The sequence below is a fragment of the Schistocerca gregaria genome, unplaced genomic scaffold, assembly GCF_023897955.1.
Source record: "Schistocerca gregaria isolate iqSchGreg1 unplaced genomic scaffold, iqSchGreg1.2 ptg000224l, whole genome shotgun sequence".
Classification (NCBI taxonomy): Eukaryota; Metazoa; Arthropoda; class Insecta; order Orthoptera; family Acrididae; genus Schistocerca; species Schistocerca gregaria.
Window position 1 is genome coordinate 6,324,194 of NW_026061744.1, and position 10,957 is coordinate 6,335,150.

Consider the following 10,957-nt stretch of genomic DNA (forward strand, 5'->3'; position numbering starts at 1 on the left):
TCCAAGCTCATGTCCAAGGCACCAAAGAAGAGTAAAAAGTCAATAATCGATAACTGAAATCTAAATTGAACTGCTTTGTACTGGCTATTACATCAACTTAGAAGCTTCTTCTGTGTTCTACTATGGTGCGTTTAGTGACTCCTCATACCGCAGCACGCGACATAGCTTTGCAGACGATAAATGTAACCGTTTCACGAGAAGAGTAGCCAATGTGACAATCTGGCTTTAAGTCGATTCGATAACAAATGTCGAAGATAAACGGGTTTCTCAGGTTTTTACTACATATGAAACCTTTTCACATTCTCCCGTGCAACGCGGCTGCTAGTCCTCCTTTCTTCAAAAATCTTAAGGCTCTAGCACATGTCCAAGGCACCAACGAAGGGTAAAAAGTCAATAATCGGTAACTAAAATTTGAATTGTACTGCTTCTTACTGGCTATTACTTCAACTTAGAAGCTTCTTCCGTGTTTTACTATGGTGCTTTTAGTGTCTCCGCATACCGCATCACGCGACACAGCTTTGCAGACGATAAATGTAGCCGTTTCAGAGAGAAGAGCGGCCAATGTGACGATCTGGCTTTAAGTCGATTCGATAACAAATGGCGAAAACGGACGGATTTCTCAGGTTTTTACTACATATGAACACTTTTCACATTCTCCCGTGCAATGCAACTGATAGTCCTCGTTTCATGCAAAATCTTAAGGTCCTATCTTATGTCCAAGGCACCAAAGAAGGGTAAAAAGTCATTAATCGATAACTAAAACTTGAATTGTACTGTTTCTTACTGGCCATTACATCAGGGTAGAAGCTTCTTCTAAGTTGTACTATGGTGCTTTCAGTGTCTCCGCATACCGCAGCACGCGACATAGCTTTGCAGACGATAAATGCATCCGTTTCAGAGAGAAGAGTTGAAAATGTGGCGATCTTGCTGTAAGTCGATTCAGTAACATATGATGAAAACGGACGGATTTCTCAGGTTTTTACTACATATGAACACTTTTCACATTCTCCCGTGACACGTGGCTGCTAGTCCTCAATTCATGCAAAATCTTAAGGGCCTACCTCATGTCCAAGGCACCAAAGCCGGCTAAAAAGTCAATAATCGATAACTAAAACTTGAATTGTACTACTTCTTACTCGCTATTACATCCACTTAGAAGCTTCATCTGTGTTCTACTATGGAGCTTTTAGTGTCTCCGCATGCCGCAGCACGTGACACAGCTTTGCGGACGATAAATGTAACCGTTTCAGGGAGAAGTGCGGCCAATATGACGATCTGACATTAAGTCGATTGGATAACAAATGACAAAAACGGATGGATTTCACAGATTTTTATTACATGTGAACACTTTTCACATTCTCCCGTGCAACGCGGCTGCTAGTCCTCCGTTCATGCAAAATCGTAAGGGCCTACCTCATGTCCAAGGCACCAAAGCCGTCTAAAAAGTCAATAATCGATAGTTAAAACTGGAATTGTACCACTTCTTACTAGCTAATACATCAACTTTGAAGCTTCATCTGTGTTCCACTATGGTGCTTTTAGTGTCCCCGCATACCGCGGCACGCGACACAGCTTTGCGGGCGATAAATGTAACAGTTTCAGAGAGAAGAGCGGCCAATATGACGATCTGACATTAAGTCGATTGGATAACAAATGACGAAAACGGATGGATTTCACAGATTTTTATTACGTGTGAACACTTTTCACATTCTCCCGTGCAACGTGGCTGCTAGTCCTCCTTTCATGGAAAATCTTAAGGTCCTAGCACATATCAAAGGCACCAAAGCTAGGTAAAAAGTCAATGATCGATAACTAATACTTGAATTGTACCACTTCTTACTGGTTATTACATCAACTTAGAAGCTTCATCTGTTTTCTACTAAGTGCATTTAGTGTTTCCGCATACCGCAGCACGCGACATAGGTTTGCAGACGATAAATGTAACCGTTTAGAGAGAAGAGCGGCTAATGTGACGATCTGGCTTTAAGTCGATTCCATAACAAACGACGAAAACGGACGGATTTCTCAGGTTTTTACCATATATGAACACTTTTCACATTCTCCCGTTCAACGAGGCTGCTACTCCTCCTTTCATGCAAAATCTTAAGTTCCTAGCTCATGTCCAAAGCACGAAAGAGGGGTGAATAGTCAATAATCGATAACTAAAACATGAATTGTACTACTTGTTACTGTGTATCACACCAACGTAGAAGCTTCATCTGTGTTATACTATGGTGCTTTTAGTGTCTCTGCACACCGCAGCATGCGACACAGTTTTGCAGACGATAAATGTAACCGTTTCAGAGAGAAGAGCGGCCAATGTGACGATCTGGCTTTAAGTCGATTCGTTATGAAATGACGGAAACGGACGGATTTCTCAGGTTTTTACTACATATGAATACTTTACACTCTCTCTCGTGCAACGCGGCTGCTAGAACTCCTTTCATGCAAAATCTTAAGGTCCTAGTTCATGTCCAAGGCACCGAACAAGGGTAAAAAGTCAATAATCGAAAACTAATGCTCGAATTGTATTGCTTCTTTCTGGCTATTACATGAACGTAGAAGCTTCATCTGTGTTCTACTATGGTGTTTTTAGTGACGCCGCATACCGCAGCGCTCGACATAGCTTTGCAGACGGGAAATGTAACCGTTTCAGAGAGAGGAGCGGCCAATGTGACGATCTGGCTTTAAGTCGAAACGATAACAAATGACGAAAATGGACGGATTTCTCAGGTTTTGACTTCATATGAACACTTTTCACAATCTCCCGTGCAAAGCGACTGCTAGTCCTCCTTTAATGCAGAATCTTAAGGTGATAGCTGATGTCCAAGGCACCAAAGCCGGCTAAAAAGTCAATAATCCATAGCTAAAACTTGAATTGTACTACTTCTTACTGCCTATTACATCAACTTGGAAGCTACATCTGTGTTCTACTATGGTGCTTTTAGTGTTTCCGCATACCGCAGCACGCGACATAGCTTTGCAGACGATAAATGTAACCGTTTCAGACAGAAGAGCGGCCAATGTGGCGATCTGGCTTCAAGTCGATTCGAAAACAAATAACGAAAACGGACGGATTTCTCAAGTTTATGCTACATATTAACACACTTCACATTCTCCCTTGCAACGCGGCTGCCAGTCCTGCTTTCATGCTAAATCTTACGGTCCTAGCTAATGTCTAAGGCACCAAATCCATCTAAAAAGTTAATAATCGATAACTAAAACTTGAATTGTACTGCTTCTTACTGCCTATTACATCTACTTAGAAGCCTCTTATGTGTTCTGCTATGCTGCTTTTAGTGTCTCCGCTACTGCAAGCACGCGACATAGCTTTGCAGACGATAAATGTAACCGTTTCAGACAGAAGAGCGGCCAATGTGGCGATCTGGCTTCAAGTCGATTCGAAAACAAATGACGAAAATGGACGGATTTCTCAGGTTTTAACTACATATGAACACTTTTCACATTCTCCCGTGCAACGCGGCTACGAGTCCTCCTTTCATGCTAAATCTTAAGATCCTAGCTCATTTCCAAGGCAGCAAAGAAGGGTGAAAAATCAATAATCGAAAACTAAAACTTGAATTGTGCTGCTTATTACTGGCTATTACATCAACTTAGTAGCCTATTATGTGTTTTGCTATGCTGCTTTTAGTGTCTCCGAATACCGCAGCACGTGACATAGCTCTACAGACGATAAATGTAACCGTTTCAGAGAGAAGAGCGGCCAATGTGACGATCTGGCTTCCAGTCGATTCGAAAACAAATGACGAATACGGACGGATTTCTCAGGTTTATGCTTCATATGAACACTTTTCACATTCCCCCGTACAACGCGGTTCCTAGTCCTCCTTTCATACAAAATCTTAAGGTCCAAGCTCATGTCCAAGGCACCAAAGAAGAGTAAAAAGTCAATAATCGATAACTAAAATCTAAATTGAACTGCTTCGTACTGGCTATTACATCAACTTAGAAGCTTCTTCTGTGTTCTACTATGGTGCTTTTAGTGTCTCCGCATACCGCAGAACGCGACATATCTTAGCAGACGATAAATGTAACCGTTTCAGAGAGAAGAGCCCCCAATGTGACGATCTGGCTTTAAGTCAATTCGATAAGAAATGACGAAAACGGACGGATTTCTCAGGTTTTTACTACATATGAACACTTTTCACATTCTCCCGTGCAACGCGGCTGCTAGTCCTCCTTTCATGCAAAATATTAAGGTCATAGCTCATGTCCAAGGCACAAAAGCCGGGTAAAAAGTCAATAATCGATAACTAACACTTGAATTGTACTACATCTAACTGGCTATTACATCAACTTAGTAGCTTCGTCTCTGTTCTACTATGGTGCTTTTAGTGTCTCCGCATACCGCAGCACGCGACATAGCTTTGCAGACGCTAAATGTAACCATTTCAGAGAGAAGAGCGGCCAATGTGACGTTCTGGCTTTAAGTCGATTCGATAAGAAATGACGAAAACGGACGGATTTCTCAGGTTTTTACTACATATGAACACTTTTCACATTCTCCCGTGCAACGCGGCTGCTAGTCCTCCTTTCATGCAAAATATTAAGGTCATAGCTCATGTTCAAGGCACCAAAGAAGGGTAAAAAGTCAATAATCGATAACTAACACTTGAATTGTACTGTTTCTTAATGGCTTTTACATCAACTTAGAAGTTTCTTCCGCGTTCTACTATGGTGCTTTTAGTGTCTCCTCATACCGCAGCACGCGAGTTTGTTTTGCAGATGATAAGTGTAACCGTTTCAGAATAAAGAGCGGGCAATGTGACGATCTAGCTTTAAGCCGATGAGATAACAAATGACGAAAACGGACGGATTTTTCAGGTTTTTAGTACATATGAACACTTTTCACTCTCTCCCGTGCAACGTGGCTGCTAGATCTCCCATCATGCAAAATCGTACGGTCCTAGCTCATATCCAAGGCACCAAAGCCGGCTAAAAAGTCAATTATCGATATCTATAACTTGTATTGTATTATTCCTTACTGGCTCTTAGCTCAACTTAGAAGTTTCATCTGTTTTCTACTATGGTTCTTTTAGTGTCTCCGCATATCGCAGCACGCTACATAGCTATGCAGGCGACGAATGTAAACGTTTCAGAGAGAAGAGCGCCCAATGTGAAGTTCTATCTTTGAGTCTATTCGATATCAAATGACGCGAAAGGACGAAATTCTCAGGTTGTTACTACATATGAAAACTTTTCACATTCTCCCGTGCAACACGGCTGCTAGTCCTCCTTTCATGCAAAATCGTAAGGTATTAGCTCACGTCCTAGGCACCAAAGCCGGCTAAAAAGTCAATAATCGATAACTAAAACATGAATTGTACCACTTCTTACTGGCTATTACATCAACTAAGAAGCTTCTTCTGGTTTCTATGGTGTTTTTAGTGTCTCCGCATACCGCACGCAGCGACATAGCTTTGAAGACGGTAAATTTAATCGTTTCAGAGGGAAGAGCGGCCAATGTGACGATCTGGCTTTAAGTCGATTCGACAACAATTGACGAAAACATACCGATTTCTCAGGTTTTCACTACATATGAACACTTTTCACATTCACCTCAGTAACGCGGCTGCTAGTTTTCCTTTCATGCAAAATCTTAAGGTCCTATCTCATGTCAAATGCACCAAAGCCGGCTAAAAAGTCAATAATCGAAAACTAAAACTTGAATTGTACTTCTGTTTTGTACTATGGTGCTTTAAGTGTCTATGCATACTGCACCCAGCGACATAGCTTTGCAGACGATAAATAAAACCGTTTCAGAGGGAAGAGCGGCCAATGTGACGATCTGGCTTTAAATCGATTCGATAACAAATGACGAAAACGGCCGGATTTCTCAGGTTTTTACTACATATGAGAACTTTTCACATTCTCCCATGCAACGCGGCTAATAGTCCTCCTTTCATGCAAAATCTTAAGGTCCTAGCTGCTGTACAAGGCACCAAAGCCAGGTGAAAAGTGAATAATCGATAGCGAATACATGAATTGCACTACTTCTTACTGGCTATAACATCAACTTAGAAGCTTCATCTGTGTTCTAGTGTAGTGCTTTTAGTTTCTCCGCATAACGTAGCTCGCGACATATCTTTGGAGACGATAAATGTAACGATTTCAGAGTTAAGAGCGGCCAATGTAACGATCTGGCTTTAAGTCGATTCGATAACAATTGACGAAAACATACGGATTTCTCAGGTTTTCACTACATATGAACACTTTTCACAATCACCCGTGTAACGCGGCTGTTAGTCCTCCTTCCACGCAAAATCTTAAGGTCCTAGCTCATGCCCAAGGCACCAAAGCCGGCTAAAAAGTCAATAATCGATAATAAAACGTGAATTGTACTACTTCTTACTGGCTATTACATAAACTCAAAAGTTTTTTCAGTGTTTTACTATGGTGCTTTTAGTGTCTCCGCGTACCAGAGAACGCTACATAGCTTTGCAGACGATATATGTAACCGTTTCAGAGAGAAGAGCCGCCAATGTGACGATCTGGCTTTAAGTCGATTCGATAACAAATGACGTAAACGGAGGGATTTCTCAGGTTTTTACTATATATGATCATTTTTCACATTCTCCCGTGCAATGCGGCTGCTAGTCCTCCTTTCTTGCAATATCTTAAGGTCCTAGCTCATGTCCAATGCACCAAAACCGGCTAAAAAGTCAATAAACGATACCTAAAACTTGAATTGTACTACTTCTTACTGGCTATTACATGAACTTAGAAGCTTCATCTGTATTCTACTATGACGCTTTTAGTGTTTTCGCTTACCGCAGCACGCGACATAGCGTTGCAGACGGTAAATATAACCGTTTCAGAGAGAAGAGCCCCGAATGTACGTCCTGGCTTTAAGTCGATTCGATAACAAATGACGAAAACGGCCGGAATTCTCAGGTTTTTACGACATATGAACACTTTTCACATTCTCCCGTGCAACGCGGCTGCTAGTCCTCCTTTCATGCAAAATCATAAGGTTCTAGCTCATGCCCATAGCATCAAAACTGGTTAAGAAGTCAATAATCGATAACTAAAACGTGAATTTTACTACTTTTTACTCAGTATTACATCAACTTAGAAGCTACTTCTGTGTTCTACTATGGTGATTTTAGTGACTCCGCATACCGCACCCAGCGACATAGGTTTGCAGACGGTAAATTTAACCGTTTCAGAGAGAAGACCGGCCATTTTGACGATCTGGCTTTAAGTCGATTCGACAACAATTGACGAAAACATACCGATTTCTCAGGTTTTCACTACATATGAACACTTTTCACATTCACCCCACTAACGCGGCTGCTAGTTTTCCTTTCATGCAAAATCTTGAGGACCTAGCTCATGTCCAAGGCACCAAAGCCGGCTAAAAAGTCAATAACCGAAAACTAAAACTTGAATAGTACTACTTCTTACTGGGTATTACATCAACTTAGAAGCTTCTTTTGTGTTCTACGGTGCTTTTAGTGTCTCCGTATCCTGTACCCAGCGACATAGGTTTGCAGACGGTAAATTTAACCGTTTCAGAGGGAAGAGCGGCCAATGTGATGATCTGGCTTTAAGTCGATTTGATAACAATGACAAAAACGGACGGACTTCTCAGGATTTTACTACATATGAACACTTTTCACATTCTCCCGTGCAACACGGCTGCTAGTCCTCCTTTCATGCAAAATCTTAAGGTCCTAGCTCATGTCCAAGGCACCAAAATATCTAAAAGGTCAATAATCGAAAATTAAAACTTGAAGTGCAGTACTTCTTACTGGCTATTACATCAACTTAGAAGCTTCATCTGTGTTCTACTATGGTGCTTTTAGTGTCTCCGCATACCGCAGCGTGCGACATAGCTTTGCAGATGATAATTGTAATCGTTTCAGGGAGAAGAGCGGCAAATGTGACGATCTGGCTTTAAGTCGATTCGATAACAAATGACGAAAAGGGCCGGATTTCTCAGGTTTTTACTACATATGAACACTTTTTACATTGTCCCGTGCAACGCGGCTAATAGTCCTCCTTTCATGCAAAAACTTAAGGTCCTAGCTCATGTACAAGGCATCAAAGCAGGCTAAATAGTGAATAATCGATAACGAAAACTTGAATTGTACTACTTCTTACGGGCTATTACATTAACTTAGAAGCTTCTTCTGTGTTGTACTATGGTGCTTTAAGTGTCTATGCATACTGCACCCAGCGACATAGCATTGCAGACGAATAATATAACCGTTTCAGAGGGAAGAGCGACCAATGTGACGATCTGGCTTTAAGTCGATTCGACAACAATTGACGAAAACATACGGATTTCACAGGTTTTCACTACATATGAACACTTTTCACATTCACCCTAGTAACGCGGCTGCTAGTCCTCCTTTCACGCAAAATCGTAAGGTCCTAGCTCATGCCCAAGGCTCCAAAGCCGGCTACCAAGTCAATAATCGAGAGCTAAAACGTGAATTGTACTACACCTTACTGGCTATTACATAAACTTAGAAGTTTTTTCAGTGTTCTACTATGATGCTTTTAGTATCTCCCCATACCGCAGCACGCGACACAGCTTTGCAGACGGTAAATGTAACCGTTTCAGAGGGAAGAGCGGCCAATGTGACGATCTGGCTTTAAGTCGATTTGATAACAATGACGAAAACGGACGGACTTCTCAGGTTTTTACTACATATGAATACTTTTTACATTCTCCCGTGCAACGCGGCTAATAGTCTTCCTTTCATGCAAAATCTTAAGGTCCTAGCTCATGTACAACTCACCAAAGCCGGCTAAAAAGTGAATAATCGATAACGAAAACTTTGAATTGTACAACTTCTTGTGGGCTATTACATTAACTTAGAAGTTTCTTCTGTGTTGTACTATGGTGCCTTAAGTGTCTATGCATACTGCACCCAGCGATATAGCTTTGCAGACGACAGATAAAACCGTTTCAGTGAGAAGAGCGGGCAATGTGACGATCTCGCTATAAGTCGATTCGATAACAAATGAGGAACACGGATGGATTTCTGAGGTTTTTACTACATATGAACACTTTTCACATTGTCCCGTGCAATGCGGCTGCTAGTCGTCCTTTCATGCAAAATCTTAAGGTCCTAGCTCATGCCCAAGGCACCAAAGCCGGCTAAAAAGTCAATAATCGAAAACTAAAACTTGAATTGTACTACTTCTTACTACATATTACATCAACTTAGAAGCTTCTACTGTGTTCTACTATGGTGCTTTTAGTGTCTCCGCATACCGCACCCAGCGATATAGGTTTGCAGTGGGTAAATGTAACCGTTTCAGAGGGAAGAGCGGCCACTGTGACGATCTTGCTTTAAGTCGATTCGATAACAATTGACGAACACGGACGGATTTGTCAGGTTTTTACTACATATGAACACTTTTCACAGTCTCCCGTGCAACGCAGATGCTAGTCGTCCTTTCATGCAACATCGTAAGGTCCTAGCTCATGCCCAAGGCACAAAAAAGGCTGAAAAGTCAATAATCGATAACTAAAACGTTAATTGTACTACTTCTTATTGGGTATTACGTCAACTTAGAAGCTACTTCTGTGTTCTACTATGGTGATTGTAGTGTCTCCGCATACCGCAGCACGCGACATAGCTTTGCAGACGATAAATGTAACCGTTTCAGAGAGAAGAGCGGCTAATTTGAGGATCTGGCTTAAAGTCGATTTGATAAGAAATGAGGAACATAGGCGAATATCTTAGGTATTTACTACATATGAATACTTTTCACATTCTCCCGTGCAACACGGCTGCTAGTCCTCCTTCCATGCAAAATCATAAGGTTCTAGCTCATGCCCAAAGCATCAAAATTGGTTAAAAAGTTAATAATCGATAACTAAAACGTGAATTTTACTACTCTTTACTCGGTATTACATCAACTTAGAAGCTACTTCTGTGTCCTACTATATTGATTTTAGTGACTCCGCATACCGCACTCAGCGACATAGGTTTGCAGACGGTAAATTTAACCGTTTCAGAGAGAAGACCGGCCAATGTGACGATCTGGCTTTAAGTCGATTCGGCAACAATTGACGAAAACATACCGATTTCTCAGGTTTTCACTACATATGAACACTTTTCACATTCTCCCGTGCAACACGGCTGCTAGTCCTCCTTTCATGCAAAATCTTAAGGTCCTAGCTCATGTCCAAGGCACCAAAAAAGTCTAAAAGGTCAATAATCGAAAACTAAAACTTGAAGTGCAGTAGTTCTTACTGGCTATTACATCAACTTAGAAGCTTCATCTGTGTTCTACTATGGTGCTTTTAGTGTCTCCGCATACCGCAGCATGCGACATAGCTTTGCAGATGATAATTGTAATCGTTTCAGGGAGAAGAGCGGCCAATGTGACGATCTGGCTTTAAGTCGATTCGATAACAAATGACGAAAATGGACGGATTTCTCAGGTTTTTACTACATATGAACACTTTTTACATTCTCCCGTGCAACGCGGCTAATAGTCCTCCTTTCATGCAAAATCGTAAGGTCCTAGCTCATGTACAACTCACCAAAGCCGGCTAAAAAGTGAATAATCGATAACGAAAACTTTGAATTGTACAACTTCTTGTGGGCTATTACATTAACTTAGAAGTTTCTTCTGTGTTGTACTATGGTGCCTTAAGTGTCTATGCATACTGCACCCAGCGACATAGCTATGCAGACGACAGATAAAACCGTTTCAGTGAGAAGAGCGGGCAATGTGACGATCTCGCTATACGTCGATTCGATAACAAATGACGAACACGGACGGATATCTGAGGTTTTTACTACATATGAACACTTTTCACATTGTCGCGTGCAATGCGGCTGCTAGTCGTCCTTTCATGCAAAATCTTAAGTCCCTAGCTCATGCCCAAGGCACCAAATCCGGCTAAAAAGTCAATAATCGAAAACTAAAACTTGAATTGTACTACTTCTTACTACATATTACATCA